Source organism: Simochromis diagramma, unplaced genomic scaffold (assembly GCF_900408965.1).
Source record: "Simochromis diagramma unplaced genomic scaffold, fSimDia1.1 OVJJ01000024.1, whole genome shotgun sequence".
NCBI lineage: Eukaryota > Metazoa > Chordata > Actinopteri > Cichliformes > Cichlidae > Simochromis > Simochromis diagramma.
In genome coordinates, this window is record NW_024387332.1 from 71,883 (window position 1) to 90,579 (window position 18,697).

An 18,697-nucleotide genomic window follows, 5' to 3' on the forward strand; every position below is an offset into this window, starting at 1 on the left:
ACTTAGAAAAGGATCCTGGTGTTATTTGTCTCTCAGAAACAGTTCATAACTTCCCTTCAACTCATCCATGTCACCTAAAAGGTGAACCTGTTTCTCCATCACAGCTCTGATGATCCAGTAAGGACATCTCCTGGTTTCATCTTCATGTTTCCCTCTCACCACATAACCAAACCGACATCATGAGCAGCAGCTTTACAGCTGTGGCTCCAGCAAACATCAGCTGATACTAGAAATTAATATTAAATAAATTCTAACAACAGCTGATCAAGCTTAAACGTGCTGCTGTTGTTTAGCGCGACATCCGCTGGTTTCCTCTTTCGGCGCAAAGTGGGCGATAAACAAACAAGAGAGTCGATCAGCTGATCATTGATCAGTTTCATGATTGAAGGAGAGACAGGAGAGAGAGGGGAGAGGATGAGAGGAGAAGAGGCAGTCGTGCAGCAAAGACAGAAAAACTCCAGCTTTGTGTCTTTTTCGTTGTAGCTGAATTACAGGACAAACTGTTCCTTTTCACCTCAACACGAAACGCGTAATATTTTCTCTGAATACCAGATGATTCCGCTTTTTAGGGGACGGTTGGCAACTCTACTAACTAACCTTATGAACAAAATATCAGTAACATCATAGCACCCACCCAGCTGTATAGAAACTCCGTCATGCTAGCTAGCACGCAGTACGAAAAAGTCAGCATAACAAAAATAAACTCCACCTAAACTTGGTTCATATCTGACCCAGATAGACTGCAGGTTTTAACTTCTTACCTGAAGTTCAGTTCACACTTGGACCGGCGGCCGCCTCGGGTCTCTTTTCCTTCTGCCTTCACTTTCCCTCCTCCACCTGCTGGCCTCCACCACTTGCTAATGTTACTGAATCTGTGGAAGCTCCGCGATAGCCACCACACGAAGTAACGAGTAACGAGCCTATCGAAATCCCAGTAACGAGTAACACGTTCCTGGTTTTGGCATAATAACTAGTTACCGTGCTCGTTACCACAATAATAATGTAGTTACTGTAACACGTTACTTAATTAGTCCCTGCACTGCTGATGACACAGATGAAAACATTACACACGAAATGATTTAGTCAGCTGAAACATCCATGTTTGAGCTGGTTTCTGTTTCTGAACAAGAAACTGAAGCAAAGGAGATTCTGGCTTCATTTCATGGTTTGATCAAAGAGCTGAAACTGTATCACTGTGTCGTGCTTTAGTATTTCTGGGGCAGTTTGAGTTCTTGTTGGCAGAGTCGTGACCACGTTTGAGGAGGCAGAGTTTCAGGGATCAGTCTGAGTTATTATTTTACTGGTTCTGCATCACTTTATATTCAGTACTGGTGTGTGATTTGTTGCAGTGATCTGATGGGTAAAATCTGAAAAATAGGAAACTCATCCAGTGAAATTACGTGGTTGGTGAGCCTGAGAAATATTTTGATGGCACAAAAAATTCACACAGATTACAAAGGTCTGATGTGTAAAGGCCTTTAGAAGTAAGAGTGGGCTTTCCAGTGTAGTTAGGGTTCCAGTTAAACAAGCAGGAGTTATGGTCAGGATTCATTTTATTGCAATGTGATGTGTGAGGACAGCTACAGCTCTCTCGGTTCCTATGTAGTTAACGAGACTAGGAGCTGCTGCATGCTCAGTTTTACAGGGTTACATCAGGCCTCTGTCTGTCTTACACAGTGCACACAGTGCACACACTTGCTTACACACGGCACTGATCTTATCTGAGCATGTTGTCACTTTTTGTCTCACCATGTTTCTCATTGATTACCTCTCAGGTTATCAGGTTATCAGTCTGTCTGTTTTCCATCTTCCAAAAACTGCAACAATTGCAAAATATGTTTTTGAGCTGATATTTACTAAAACATATTTATCACAAGTAGAAATAATCCCCCTGCATCATTCTTCATGTCCAGCTGAATGACTCTTCAGAATGGGTACTAGTGTTTACCTGAATGCAAACACACACAAACACATGTGCCTTCCATTAGTGTGATGTACAGGTGGAAGGAAGCCTTTCACTCTGTCATTTGGAGGAGAAAGTGTGCGTCTGTCTGTAAATAGGAACATGGATGGTGTGGTTGGCCAGGAGCACAGCACACCCTTCCCCAAACACACAAACACTGAGAAACAACGACGTTACCCACACACCAAAACACCACAGAGGGTTTCCTGTGGACCGGTCTGTTCAGTGCTGTGTCCGTTGTCTAACACTGAACTAAAAATAGATGCAAAAAGTTTTAGACTAATTTCACAACTGGTATTCATATCCTGGAGCATGTTTCTAATTCTGCTGACAGCAGGAGGCGCCACATTCACCCATCCAGCACTTCAAACAGCTCTCATTCACACAACAGTGATACCACTATTAATGTTATTATTATTGTAGCACGTGGTTAGTTAGCTTTGCATAAAAAGGGTCTAGTTGAGTTTTAGTTTAGCCAGTAGTATCATCCATCCACCCTTTTTTGTATGTCATATTTCCTGTCCAGCATGTTGTGTGTTCCATGTTTCCTGTTTTACTTTGAAAGGTCTGGTGTTTCTATGCTCAGTGTGTTTAGTTTTTCTTTTCCCTGTGGCATCGTGGTCTTTTGTGTCAGCTGTGTCTCTCCAGGTGTTTCCACTTCCCTTCTTTCCCTTCTGTGTATTTCAGTCCTCTGTGTCGGGTCGTCTGTTTCCCTCGTTCCACGTCAGGTCAGGTCTCAGAGTTCTGCCCCTGTTCAGGTCCACGTGCCTCTCGTCATAGTTTTGATTGTTAGTTTGGGTCTTAGTTTAGTTTTCACCTTTATTTCTTGTTGCAACAAACTAATGTGTTCTCATAAACTTAGAATTAAAAATACATCGGAGCCAGCGCTGATTTGTGGATTACACCCTTTTGCCCTGACATCTTTAGCACAGTGGCGGAGATGGACACATGTAGTATGTCAAAGGAGAAGAAAACTGGTAGGCAGTGGTGTGTTGTGTCTGCACCTTAATATTTCTGTTTTATCATCTGAGCAGGGAAAACATGATGGAAAGAGAAAATGCCACCAACATCTGGATGATATGACATCCCCCTCCTCCTTAAAGAGTGGTCATTATTATAGCAACAGGTCATGTGAGGACAAATGGGACGTAATCAGACTCGAGGCATATCCTTTATATGAGTGTCCATTCTTACCGTGTGTGTGTGTGTGTGTGTGTGTGAGAGAGAAAGTGCAGCTAACGTGAAAAAAGCAAAAGAATAGCCACTGAAGTGCTGACACCACCTGTTTGTTTCTGTATACACACACACACACACACACACACACACACACACACACACACACACACACACACACACACACACATACTCTGTTTCACAGACCTCAAATTAATCGAGTTTGGCTCATTTGAGTTGTTGTGACCTGAGGCTATATTCAATACAACCATACAGGTTTTCATTCTCACTAATGAATGAAATGCTATTCGTTCCAAGGTGAGTCAAATAATAAAAAAAGAAATATTAAAAACCTGCTGGATGCTGAGAAATAAATTATTCAGAGCTGTTAAATTGTCAATGCCAGCAGTGCTCTGGCAGAAGTCCTTTTGGTGCTTCTGCAGCTCTACAAAAACACCTCACAGAGAATGTGCCTTAGTTTATCTCAATGCTGTTGCCTCAGCCACAGTGAAAGTTTATAATGAAAAGGAGATTCAAAGTAAACACTTAAGCAGAAGACTAGGGGTCCAGAGTTCGAAATAACAGCAAGTAACACCGCCCGAACACTGAGGACCCACAAACTCGGTTCATCTTTTTTGACTTTTTTCTGCTCATTTTTTTAAAAGTATAAATTGAAGAGAACTCAGCTCTCCTTTGTTTCCCACTGGACGTGAACCCTCACCCTTAGACTGAGTTACGACTACACAAAGAGAGACATGGACCAAAGTTTTTATTCAGTATGACCAAAGATAAGCCAGTTACTTCAGTAACTCAGCAGCAAAGTAATAACAGGTAAAACCAGTAGAACTCTCAGACTTCCACTGGGCTGAAACTTATCGCCATCTGGTGGCCGTAATATAGACTACAGGTTTGAGACCTGTAGGCTTAATTTTACCAGGTTACAGTAACACTTTGTTATTTCTGTGGTGTAAAGAAGCAAAGGGTTGGAGCAGGGAACACCAGTTAGTCAGTAAGTTAATAAAAGCACACAACATTTTACTGCACATCAAAATAGCAGAACGTAGTGGCTGCGAGAGTTTGGGCTTTGATTAAATGAGGCCAATTACTGACCTTTGTTTTACCTAAACAGAGCCTAAACAGAGCAACATTTAGCTAAAACTAACAGCACAGAGTCAAGGACAACTAAAAATGAACCTGACTCAGTGAAACATCCACCTTTTGCTTTTTGCTCCACACATTGCAGCCTTTATGTGACGATTTAATTTCACAGATTTAGGAAACAAGGAAATAATGTTGCCTACTCACGGTGAGATGTTGGCAAAGTGGATGTTTTTTCTCCAACCTGTGAATAAACAAAGAGACAAAGAGACATTTGAACAGTTTCACACCAAAGCTACAGAAATAAAACAGTGATAAAGAGCAACTGTTATGATGATTTTGAGATACTTTTATTCCTGAAATCTACAAAACTGAAAGCATGCGGCTGAATGAGCTGTGCTCGCTTCTATTGTATCCAAAGTTTATCAGCATATTCTCAGTAAAGAAACATTGAACAATGAAATGTTTCTGTCCACAAAAGATGCCACGCAGACAAAAATCCACATATAAAATACTTAAATAAAATAAATGATAGAAGCAATGAAGAACTGGACTGAGACCCGGCCTTTATTCTCTCCCAAATATTCCACAATCAGCCATAAAGTTACTGCAAAGAAGAAACACAGTAACTCCTCCATGAAGTGACAGAGTGACGTCACATTTCCTCTGGGAATAACATCAAAAACTGCACCAGGAACGTCATGAAGAGAATAGAACACACACACACACACACACACACACACACACACACACAAACATACACAGACACACACACACACAAACATACACACACACACACACACACACAAACATACACACACACAAACATACACACACGCACACACACACACTGCTTTGCTTTGTTGCATTGCTGTAACTTGTTCGTCTGTCTTTGTGGGTCAGCTGTGAAAGCTGCAAACTTGAATCTGAGCCACTCAAATATTTTCACTTCAAGAACAGAGGACAGGAAAACTGTGGGAACGCACTCTCGTTAAAGATAATATGCCAAACTCTGTTTCCATGGTAACGATACAATGCAAATCAGAAAAACATCACGACCCCACACACACTCCACCTGCAACAAGCCATTGTGTGACAGTATGTTTGTTTCCCATAAAGCTGCATAGAGCTGCAGGTCCTGGTGGCCTGGACACTGGCTCCTCGTCCCTGACAGGGAGATGCACAGTAAAGAGACTGCTGGTGAACCTGCACTCATCTCCTCAGGATCACATCAGCCTGGTGGATCTGCCTCTGTCATCTACATCTACTGCATCTACTGTTCTGATTTTATCTGTTTTGATTTTATATACTGTTTTGTTTGTTTGTTTGTTTGAATCACCTTGTTGTTGAATTGTGCTATACAAATAAACTTGCCTTGCCTTGCCTTACAACTATGATATTTTAAAGGTGCCACTTTTCATTCCCCAAGCATTCCTTTCCAGCCCTTTTGTGTTTACATGCCACTGTTGCACGTCATTAACCCAGTCTGCTGCTGTTCTCCTGTTTGTGTCCCATCATTCCAAACAGTCACAGCAGAATGTATGAAAAGCCTAAACCTAGAAGAAACGAGCGAATGTGGGGAAATGCTGAAGTGTTCCAGTACTGTTTTCAGTTTTATGGAGGGAGTTCATTTCTTATCACTGTGATGAATTATGCTGCAGCCCTGGCCTGCAGCTGGCTCTGTGTCTGATTAGGCACCACTATATAAACCAGGGGTCTCACACTGAAACGAGCTGAGGGCTCTGCTGGCACTGTGGTCTCATTGGAGGACACTTTCATATTAAACCATCTAAAGAACTTATTTGAACATTGCACTCAACAACAACATCACTTCAGTCCTTTGATCTAAGGAAACACCACCCGCCGATCAATTCTAGAGGAAAGCATCACCCTTCTTGGACGATCCCCCTGACCTCTGTGTCTGAGGAGAAACTTCTTTGTTCAGTTGGTTTCAAATAATTTTAAACTCATGTTTTTGCTCTATAAGCGCAAATATGATTCCAAAGCAGGTCGGGGACCTTTGCACGTACAGTTGCATTGTGCTTTTAGATTTATTCTGTACTCAGAGGCTCGACTTCACCGTGGGAGGTCTTGTCAAGTCTTACTGACCAAACTGCTTAAAGCACTTTTCCTGTTGCAAACACAACTCTGTGGCCTTCAGCCTGCATTACACATTTAACCTCTACATAGTTTTTGAATATTGTAGTTTTGTCTTCGTTTATGAGTCAGATAGGTGAACTACAGCCTGGATGCTGTCTGAGCCTCCGTCATGGCTTTTTAGTCAGGAGCATTAAAAGCCTGAGCTTTATATGAAGGCATTCACAGTTTACACCCTCCTCCTATTGGGCGCTCTGATCGAGTGAAGAACAACATTTTCCACTTAACCAATTAAAAAGGAGAAAGAACCTGCATCAGGTGACATTTTAAAGACACAGACCCTGGTCTGTAGGCAGGCCCATCACTGACATGAGTTCATATTCAAGAACCCGGCTGCTTCACTTTTTGTATCTTCAGGTAAGTAAATGTTATGGGTTTGGTTTTACAGTCCATGGAGCAGGGCACCAACTTTAAAGGTGGACTCGTCAAACACCGACACATGACAGACTGAGAAACTGCTGAACTCCAGACATGAACAGTGAAACTCCTCAGTAAACAGCTGCAGTGTGTGTCAGTGTGGGAAATCCTCCACACACACGTGGCCTCTGTCACAGTGGGATTTATTGAAATACTGCACACTACAAGACTGTGTGTGTGTGTGTGTGTGTGTGTGTGTGTGTGTGTGTGTGTGTGTGTGTGTGTGTGTGTGTGTGTGTGTGTTCAGGGTAGACGTTGAGTGTATATTACAACAACTTGTGTATTCTCAAAGGTTACACAGTTCCTTTCTGCCCCTGACTGATTTTCACTGATTTCCCCACATCTCCCAGTGGGTCCCAGTATGTGGCTGCCCACCTCCTGAACCTGGTCCTGCCTGAAGTCTCTTCCTGTAAAAAGGGATTTCTTCCTTCCCATTGTCACCAGCTCACAGGGCTCTGTTACAGAAAAATATGAAATAATAATAATAATAAAAAACTACTACTAGATACAGGTACAGACTGAAGTAAAGGTTCTTTGGTTGGAGCTGGAAAACATTACTATACCTGGATTAGGGAGCATTTGTGGCGACATCACCTGACATACACCATAGGGACATTTTTATAGTTGCTGGAGGTGTTCATTAAAAAGCTTCAGTTGTGTGATCACGTAACAGTTCAGTTTGAGAGGAGTGTAAAACAGAGGACAACGAAAAGTCTCAATAGAGCCCTCAGACTGAAAACTTCACTCGTGGATGTGGGAATCCAATCCAGTGGGATTGGCATTGAGCAGGCTAAATAAGGATGGATTGTATGCCTCCAGCCTAATTGTTTGTTAGCCCACTGTGGAGTGGATCCACCACCTAAATTTAAAATGACACACCCCCCACTAAAGACACATACAGGTACACACACTTCTGTCTGCTATTTTCTACTTTCACATTTCGTATTTTATGTCTGTCACATAAGAAACAAAAGCCACTCATTTGAGGAAGCTAAAGTAACCTGTGCATAGTTCTGCATCACCCCCACACCTACACCCTACAACTGCTGAGGTTGTCATTTTTATTTAGTTTTTTACACACACACGTTTTACACTATTGAGTGTGCTCCAGCCACCGCTCTGCTATCCGAACCTCTCACGCCTCCTCTGGGTCCTGGAGCTGCTTTGATAGGGGACAGATGGTTAGAGTAACGACCCCATCGCTCCTCTGCTGCTGAGAAACAGACCACACCCACCACAAAATGTTAACACAGATTTATATGTATTTTCATGCTGAGGGCGATCTCAGTGCTGTGTTTATTTCTGACATGACAGCTACACTTCTGACTTCTGAAACCCCAAACTGGACCTGAGACTTTGGAGTGGCTGAATCCTTGAATCGATCCCTTTCAGTTATGTCTCTCTGTCTGTTGTCAGCACATGTAGGGACATGCACAGCGACCCTTCGACCATCCCATCAGTGTGTTGGACCACCAGGTAAATGGCGGGCATGCCAGATTACCAGTCCAGCCCTGTGCAGCAGTGAGCTGAATACGTTAGTTTCATTCCATCAGCCTTAAAACGTTGACCTTCACCCAAAGATCAAGCACTTCTAAGAATCAGTCTTTCCAAAAAGACTCACTAACTGAACAAAATGACTTAACTTCACCACTTGCCCACCTTCAAATGATCTCTCTCCCTCTCTGTGTTTTGCTCCTTCACATGGATGTGATTGCTTTTAGTACCTTCTCTTTACTCTCATCTTCCCCTGGTTAATCCCTCAGTCAAGGCCACCCGTCTCTCCTTTAAGGCTTTCAAGTCTTAACAAGCCAATTAGGAGACTTGATTTTTTTCTTGCATCCACCCGGCCACAACACCTCGCTTTCTCTTTTTCAATCTTCTTTTTTAGCCCAGTCTTTAGTCTATTTTCACGATGATTGTTTAGAATTCCCTCCACTCTTCAACAGTAATTCCTTCAATCTTCTTTCCTTGTGTTCTTTTACCTTCACATAGTCTTCAAACATTGGCCTTCTCTGTATTACTGCAGAGCATGTTTATTTGTTTTAATGACGAGGATTAAAGAAAATGAAAAGTTATTCTTTCCACGGAAGATGGTCAGCATTTTATAATAATGCTTGAGATAAAATGTCTTAAAAGGCACAAAAAAACAACAGTTCAAGTAATATAAACTGACTGACCTCTACATATTCATCCACCCAAGTTCTTCATGTCCTGCTTAGTGTTAAAGAGAGGTACAATATTATCCCAAATGTCACTGGACAAGCAGTGTACACCCTGAATGGCTGTCAGACCAACACATGGCTTACACGGAGCCTACATAGGTACCTGTGCTGCATCCACACATATGAGGGTTTTTTCCTTATTCTGTAAATATCTTGACCAAATGACAGAAATGGTCTTAGTGAAGCCGTCGCTGTCAAGAAGCAATTCTTAAGAAATAAAAACAGGAAGAAAAAGGTGAGTTATGCTGAATTATACAACTGCTGGACTGGAAATCAGGGGCAGCAGGTCTGATGGAGTGATAAATTCAAGTTTCAATGGTTTTGGGCTGCAGTGGTGTTAGAGATCTTGTCAAAACTGATGCAACGAGCACAAACAAGTTCTGTCGAATTTTAATGGTGTATTTGAAACATCTGCTAGTGTAATAAAGGATAACAGAATAGGAAAAACACACCATCAGCCATGAGTTGGCCTCCCTAGACCTCAAAATTGGCACAAAACACATAATGAAACCTGACAAACACATGTTTTGTAATTAAACAAAATGAATCAAATCAAAACAATTCTCATTGAGTTCAGTGACAACAACAGGGACAATTTTATGACTAGAATTACTGAAGCAGTGTTACCTTGATAAAGAACTGAGCAAAAAGCAGTGAAAGAAGAGCTTCTTGAAGCTCCTTCAAACAGGACTATTCCTGAAGAGACAAAAAGCCAAGGTGGAACCATCACGTTCCTCAGTTACTTGTACAAACCCTGTTGTTGGATCAACTAATTTTTTATTATTTCCACTATCCTTATTGTTCAGTCTTAAGTGACACCTTACTGCAATGAGAATCTGACACCGACTATGACTTAGACAGTTACTTTGTTTAACCAAGACTCAGTTGAATTCAGGGGAGATGTCCTGTATCTGGGAAGATTCTGTATGGTTCCCGTTTGTCATGTGGTAAACTCTCCAGCGATCAAACAGATGGAATGTTGGTTGTTATTAAATTACAGAAGTTTAAAACATTTCTATAATATCTATGAGATAGTAACAGTGAAAAAGTAGGAGATGATTTAACTATATTTGTTTGGATGGGTGAATAATGTCCCTCACACAGAGGCTCTCACTTGTTACTAAAGACATAAAAGACAAACATCTCATTCCCTGCAGTGCTGGCAGAATCCAATGAAACAAATCAGCCATGCAGACTCACACACACGCACACACACAGACACACACGCACACACACGCACACACAACCTCGTTCAGCTATCTTAGTGAGGACCTTCATTGACATAATGCTTTCCCTAGCCCCTTACCCTAACCATTAAAAATGAATGCCTAACACTAAACCTAACCATAACCTAATTGTAACCCTAACACTAAAACCACATTTTGAGCCTTTAAATATCTTCAAATTTGTGAGGACCGGGTTGTGTGTCCTCACAAATGACTGTTGGTTCTCACAAGTATAGTAGAATGCAGATTTCAGTCCTCACAAAGATAGCTAGACAGGAACAGACACACACATGCACACACACACACACACACACACACACACACACACACACACTGCAGTCAGCTTCAGCAGGTTCATATACTAATTAGTGTGTGGTTGTTGCCAGAGCAGCAGTGGGCTGAAAATGAGACAAATCACTCCAAAGTAATCATGACAGGCTCTCGGTGCCATTCATTAGAAATAGTGATGCGTCGGTCGCGAACGAAACGGCTCTTAGAGCCGGATCTTTGACATGAACGACGCGAGCCTTATCGCGAGCCGTGGGGGATTTTGTTCTTTCTCTCACCCTCTCTCTCGCACTTTTTTCCGCTTCACTCCGCACGCGAGCCTTGGCTGGAGCAGCATCTAATAACCAACTCGCAAAATAAAACAAAAATAAAAACAAACCAACAAACGCGAAAACACCAGACATTATAATTTGCACCGATGTTTTTTCGAAATTCTATACGTGGAAAGTGAGCGAGAGCCCTCAGTGCGCCTGCTCGCTGCTGAAGTCAAAGTAAACTTTATTGTCATCTCTGCTACATACAGTCCAGTATATAGAGAGATGAGACGACGAGGCTCCAGTTACAGCAGTGCAAGTTAACAAACAGTATATATAAGAAGAGTAAGAAAATAAATATACACTTTAGGACTCGGGGTAAAGGGATCAATAACAATTTAAAATTTATAATTTACAGTTTGATGATTTAAAGTCTCACACACAACCCGTCGATAGGGGAGGCGAGCCAGCTGCTTCCAAATAGAGCACATTTCATTCATAATGATGTAAATCCAAGCCCATTATGGATTCATAATTTGAATCCAGAAATAAACCAGAGACAAACTGAATCTGTGAACTAAGGTGTAGGTCTGTTAGGTTATGTTGTGGTGATCCTCGGGTTGGTGGATTTGTGTTCATGCTGGAGTGCAAAATTAAAACCAATGGAAGATGGACAAGAAAAGTTCAAAGCCATCAGGTGCTCAGTTTAGAAGAAAGAGAAGAGAAGAGGAGGAGAAACGAGCAACAGATACAGGTAAGCAGATGTGTGATTGGATAATGGCAGGTCATCCTGAAACTATCAGAGTCAGAATACTTTATCAATCCCTAAGGAAATGATGTGGGTTACAGTTGCTCCAAGAAGAAATGGTAAAAATAGTAACAGTAACAGACTAAACTCCAAACATTATGTTACAGATTTTAATATTAATTAGTCATTGTCAATTGTTGATTTGTTCCTCATTGTATAATGAATTATGATGGCTGTTTGGTAGCTGTTTGAATACTATGCATACTCTCTCTCTCTTCATATGTGTGTGTTTCTCTGGTGAAATTCAGTATGGTCCCGACAACATCCATCCATCCATCCATCTTCATCCGCTTTATCCGAGACCGGGTCGCGGGGGCAGCAGCCTAAGCAAAGAGGCTCCCCATCCACCTCCTCCAGCTTATCCGGGGGAACACCAAGGCGTTCCCAGGCCAGCCGAGAGATATAATCTCTCCAGCATGTCCTGGGTCTGCCCCGGGGCCTCCTCCCGGTGGGACATGCCTGGAACACCTCACCCAGGAGGCGCCCAGGGGGCATCCTTGTCAGATGCCCGAACCACCTCAGCTGGCTCCTTTCGATGTGGAGCAGCAGCTGCTCTACTCTGAGCCCCTCCCGGATGGCCGAACTTCTCACCCTATCTCTAAGGGAGAGGCCAGCCACCCTTCGGAGGAAGCTCATTTCTGCCGCTTGTATCCGCGATCTCGTTCTTTCGGTCACTACCCACAGCTCGTGGCCATAGGTGAGGGTAGGGACGTAGATCGACTGGTAAATTGAGAGCTTCGCTTTTACACTCAGCTCCCTCTTCACCACGACGGACCGGTGCAGCATCCGCATTACTGTAGCTGCAGCCCCAATCCGTCTGTCGATCTCCGGCTCCCTTCTCCCATCACTCGCGAACAAGACCCCGAGATACTTGAACTCCTCCACTTGGGGCAGGAACTCATCCCCTACCCGGAGTGGGCACTCCACCCTTTTCTGGCTGAGAACCATGGCCTCAGATTTGGAGGTGCTGATCCTCATTCCCGCTGCTTCACACTCGGCTGCGAACCGTTCCAGTGCGAGCTGGAGGCCCTCACTCGATGAAGCCAACAGAACCACATCATCCGCAAAAGTCAGAGATGAGATTCTGAGGCCACCAAAGCGAAAGCCCTCCGCCACTTGGCTGCGCCTAGAAATCCTGTCCATAAAAATTATGAACAGAACCAAAGACAAAGGGCAACCCTGGCGGAGCCCATCACCCACCGGGAATGAGTCTGACTTATTGCCGGCAATGCGAACCAAGCTCTTGCAACGGTTGTATAGGGATCGAATGGCCCGTAGCAATGGGCCAGACACCCCATACTCCCACAACACCTCCCACAGGACACCCCGAGGGACACGGTCGAATGCCTTCTCCAAGTCCACAAAACACATGTAGACTGGTTGGGCAAACTCCCATGCACCCTCAAGTATCCTCGAGAGGATAAAGAGCTGGTCCAGTGTTCCGCAACCAGGACGAAAACCGCATTGTTCCTCCTGTATCCGAGGTTCGACTAGCGGACGAACTCTCCTTTCCAGCACCCTGGCATAGACTTTCCCAGGGAGGCTGAGGAGTGTGATCCCCCTGTAGTTGGAACACACCCTCCGGTCCCCCTTCTTAAAGATGGGGACCACCACCCTGGTCTGCCAGTCCACAGGTACTGCCCCTGATCTCCACTCAACATTGCAGAGGCGTGTCAACCAGGACAGCCCTACAACGTCCAGAGCCTTCAGGAACTCGGGGCAGACCTCATCAACACCAGGGGCTCTGCCACCAAGGAGTTGTTTAACTGCCTCAGTGACCTCGCCCCCGGAAATTGGCGGGTCATTCCCCTCATCCCCAGACTCTGCTTCCTCCTCGGAAGACGTGTCAGTGGGATTAAGGAGGTCCTCGAAGTATTCCTTCCACTGCCTGACAATTTTCTCAGTTGACGTCAGCAGCACTCCGCCAGCACTATACACAGTGCAGGTAGAGCACCACTTTCCCCTCCTGAGACGCCTGATGGTTTGCCAGAATCTCTTCAAGGCAGTCCGAAAGTCTTTTTCCATGGCCTCTCCGAACTCCTCCCACACCCGAGTTTTTGCTTCAGCCACTGCTCAAGCCGCATTCCGCTTGGCCTGTCGATACCTGTCGGCTGCCTCCGGAGTCCCACAGGCTAACCAAGCCCGATAGGACTCCTTCTTCAGCCTGGTGGCTCCCTTCACCTCTGGTGTCCACCATTTGGTTCGGGGATTACCACCACGGCAGGCACCAACCACCTTGCGGCCGCAGCTCAATGCAGCAGCTTCGGCAATGGAGACGCTGAACATGGTCCATTCGGACTCAAGGTCCCCAGTCTCCCTCGGAATGCTGTTGAAGCTCTGCCAGAGGTGTGCGTTGAAGATCTCGCGGACTGGGGCCTCTGCTAGACGTTCCCAGCACACCCTCACTACGCGTTTAGGTGCACCAGGTCTGTCCAGCGTCCTCCCCCGCCACCTGATCCAACTCACCACCAGGTGGTGATCAGTTGACAGCTCAGCCCCTCTCTTTACCCAGGTGTCCAGAACATATGGTCGCAGGTCTGGTGATACGATTACAAAATCGATCATCGACCTACGGCCTAGAGCGTCCTGGTGCCACGTGCACTTATGGACACTCTTATGTTCGAACAGGGTGTTCGTTATGGCCTAACTGTGATTAGCACAGAAGTCCAATAACAAAGCACCGCTCGGGTTCAGATCAGGGAGGCCGTTCCTCCCAATCACGCCCCTCCAGGTCTCGCTGTCGTTACCCACGTGAGCATTGAAGTCTCCCAGCAAGTCTCCCCCCCCCCCCCCCCCCCCCCCCCCCCCCAGGGACTCTAAGAAGGCTGGGTACTCCGAACTGCCACTCGGCGCATAAGCGCAGATGACAGTCAGGACCCGTTCCCCGACCCTAAGGCGCAGGGAACAAACCCTCTCGTCCACCGGGAAAAACCCCAACGTACCGGCAGCAAGCCGAGGGGATATTAGAATACCCACCCCAGCCGGCCGCCTCTCACTAGGGGCAACTCCAGACTGAGACAGAGTCCAGCCCCTCTCCAGGAGACTGGTTCCAGAGCCCAAGCCATGCGTAGAGGTGAGCCCGACTATATCTAGCCGGTACCTCTCAACCTCACGCACTAACTCAGGCTCCTTCCCCACCAGAGAGGTGACATTCCATGTCCCTATCTTGGCAGCCGGGGGTCAGTCCGCCAGGGCCTCCGCTCCTGGCCGCCACCCGGCACACAATGCACCCGACCCCTATGGCGCCTCCTGCGGGTGGTGGGCCTGCGGGAGGATGGGCCCATATCTCCTCTTCGGGCTGTGCCCGGCCGGGCCCCATGGACTAAGGCCCGGCCACCAGACGCTCGCCCTCGGGCACCCTCCCCGGGCCTGGCTCCAGGGCGTGGCCCCGGTAACCCTATCCCGGGCAGGGTAAACTGTTCCCTCGATATTCTTTTCATAAGGGTCTTCTGAATCGCTCTTTGTCTGGTCCCTCAGATCATCTCGTCATATTAGCCCCAAAGCATTGCTTGGAGTTAAATTACATTTACCTGATGTGTTGGAGCCCATTTTTACCCAGGAGTTATGTGCGGACACTTTGACTGCGAACCTTAATAATACACTTCTTTAACTGTTGGACTCTGTTGCTCCTGTAAAGAAGTTAAAATGTCAGAAAAAGGAACCCTATGCCCTGGCTAAATGAGGAGCTCTCAAATTTGTGAAACTGTAGAAAAGCAGAGCGTTGCTGGAGATCTTTCAGACTTGAAGTATTTCTCCAGGCTTGGAAGGACTCATTGTCTTCTCTTCAATCAGCGATGGTAAATGGCCTGCATTTGCTTTACTTAGTCCGTAAGGACCCCAAAGCATGTTACACTGCTTTCAGTCATTCACATTCACACACTGGTGATGGCAGCTACATTGTAGCCACAGCTGCCCTGGGGCACACTGATAGAGACTAGGCTGCCGGACACTGGCGCCACCGGGCTCTCTGACCACCCTCTGACCACCACCAGTAGGCAACGGGTGAAGTGTCTTGCCCAAGGACACAACGACCGAGACTGTCGGAGCCAGGGCTCGAACCGGCAACCTTCCGATTACAAGACGAACTGCCAACTCTTGAGCCACGATCGCCCCCCAGCAATATCAGCAGCGAAAGCAAATTATTTTTCAAATCTCATCATGAGTCATAAACATAACTCAAACTCTTATTCAACACAGTGTCACAACTTACAGAGAGTAAGTCAGCTATTAGTCAGTTCAGTCAGTTCAAATTTGACAGCTCATGACTTTCTTATGTTTTTCAGAGACAGGGCTGCAACACTTAGGAATCAGATTACTCCCTCCTTGAGCAGTTCGTCAGACTACTCAGCTGCTTTGCCGGTTGGTGCTGATAAACTGTTCTCTGACTTCAAGGTTATTTCTCTGTCTGGATTAACTAAGGTTGTAAAAGCAGCTCGATGTACAACCTGTTCTTTGGATCCTCTACCAGCCTGGGCTATAAAGGAACTGTGGTCAGTATTAGGACCCTACATTCTGTTTCTTTTAAATACTTCATTGATGACCGGAGTCTTCCCTGTCTGTTTTAAATCAGCTGTGGTAGAACAAATCTTGAAAAAGCCTGGACTAGACGTTGACATGGTTGCAAACTATAGACCCATCTCACATTTGTCTTTTTTGTCTAAGGTCTTTGAAAAAGTTGTTTTTAAGCAGCTCACTGAGCATCTGTCAACTAACAATCTGTTTGAAGCATTTCAGTCTGCTTTTAGACCAAATCACTCCACAGAAACAGCTTTAGTCAAAGTGGTAAATGATCTGCTGGTAAATATAGACAATGATCGCACTTCAGTGTTATTACTGCTGGATCTAAGTGCTGCGTTTGGCACTGTGGATCACTGCATTTTATTGGATAGGATCGAACATTTTATTGGAGTTACAGGAAATGTTTTATCATGGCTGAGATCTTACCTGCTTGGGAGATCTCAGACTGTTAGCTTGAAAAATGATCTCTCCTAGACCTGTGCAGTGAGACATGGGGTCCCTCAGGGCTCCATACTTGGACCATTGCTGTTTTCTAGGGGATTCCCATGATGCATTGAGTTTTTCCTTTCCAGTCACCTTTCTCACTCACTATGTATTAACAGACCTCTCTGCATTGAATCATACCTGTTATTAACCTCTGTCTCTCTTCCACAGCATGTCTTTTATCCTGTCTTCCTTCTCTCACCCCAACCGGTCGCAGCAGATGGCCCTGCCCCTCCCTGAGCCTGGTTCTGCTGGAGGTTTCTTCCTGTTAAAAGGGAGTTTTTCCTTCCCACTGTCACCAAAGTGCTTGCTCATAGGGGCTCATATGATTGTTGGGTTTTTCTCTGTATCTATGAAGCGCCTTGAGGCAACTTTTGTTGTAATTTGGCGCTATATAAATAAAATAAATAAAATTGAATTGAATTGAATTCTATGTACCTGCTGCGTCTTGGTGTTCTTTTACATTGTTTTAATGTAACTTTTCATTGTTATGCTGACAACCTGCAGCTTTATGTTCCTCTAACCATTGGAAATTGTGCTGAAGTGTCTAAATTAGAATTGTGTCTATAGGGGCTGGTTATCGGATAATTTCTTGCTCCTAAATACTGATAAGACAGAGTTGATGGTCATTGGACCACAAAAATTTCAGCACTTGTCCCCAAAATTTCATCTTGAAATTTGATGACTATGTCATAAATTGCAGGGACAAGGTTAAAAACTTGGGTGTGTGGTTCGACATGGTGCTCTCCTTTGAATCTCATGTAAAAGAGATAACAAAGACCGCGTTTTATCATTTGAGGAACATCGCCAAAATCAGACAAGTTTTATCAAGCGACACTGCAGAGGTTCTTGTCCATGCATTTGTGTCTTTACGTATTGATTATTGTAACGCTATACTTTCTGGGCTACTAAAGAAAATTTGGTAAGAGGTTTACAGATGGTGCAAAATGCAGCTGCTTGCATTTTAACTACAACTGGGAAATTTGAGCACATTACCCCTGTACTGAAATCCCTTCATTGGCTACCTTGTCAGGTTTGAGCAGATTTTAAGGTCGTGCTGCTCACCTACAAGGCTTTAAATGGATTGGCACCTTCATACCTCTCCGACCTTTCACGCCTTTATGTTCCATCTCGTGCTCTACGATCTCAGGACTCTGGCTGTCTAAAGGTTCCTAGAGCCAGAAAAAAGACTATTGGAGAGCTTTTTCTTTTCATGCCCCGTTTCTGTGGAACAACCTTCCTCAAGATATTAGGCAGGCTGCTCTGTGGAGGTTTTTAAAACTAAGTTGAAGACACATTTGTTCACCCTATCCAACATGTCTTAATTCTATGCCTTCAAGTTTTTAAATTCTTTCTGTTTTTTACTTGTATTGCTATGTATCACTTTTATTTATTTATCTTTTTAGTTTCATATAGGGGGATAGGTTAATTGAAAAATCTAAGTTGCCCATAAGTATGAATGCACGAGTCAATGTGAGTGTGAATGGTTGTCTGTCCCTGTGTGTTGGCCCTGCGACAGACTGGCGACCTGTCCAGGGTGGACCCCGCCTCTCGCCCTATGACTGCTGGGATAGGCTCCAGCGCCCCCCGTGACCCTGAAAAGGATAGGTGGATGCGAATGGATGGATGGAGTTTCAAATAGCTGTTCAGCACTTTATGAATAAAGTTATTATTATTATTAAAACTACCTTTGAAGTTTTATATTCTTGTGTCCTTCAGATCCTCCCGGCTTCACTGGACCGGGCTTCTATCTGTCTCTCTAGTGCCCCAGGGGTGTTTTTACCTCTTCTAAGGCAGTAAGGTTGGTTTGTCTATAAGTGAGAAAACATGCCTAGATGGTGACATGAGTTGGTTCAGTAATCCATTGGGAATTAAACTAAATGATCCCTGGGAATCTGGGAAGATCCCACATCTCAGAAAATGCAAAGTTAAAAACATCTCTGTGTTAGTATGTGGTAAGCTTTAATGAAGCAGGTGTAATGTTGACTGAATGAAAACTTCAAGTTCATGTATCTTGATAAAACTGAGGGGGTAGTAGTGAAAAAGTAAGAGATGATGGCTGACTGGTTGTTTGCATCACTGTTGTACCT

At 44.7% G+C, this 18,697-nt stretch overlaps 1 long non-coding RNA gene across 1 annotated transcript in view; it reads right to left on the reverse strand.

The window, feature by feature from the left end:
• Window positions 1-1,121: 1,121 nt before the first annotated feature.
• Window positions 1,122-18,697, reverse strand: part of LOC120718014 — a 141,297-nt gene continuing 123,721 nt past the window's right edge. The window contains exon 2 of the long non-coding RNA XR_005692345.1: window positions 1,122-4,478. This is a non-coding gene — a long non-coding RNA (uncharacterized LOC120718014). The remainder of the gene's footprint in view (window positions 4,479-18,697) is intronic.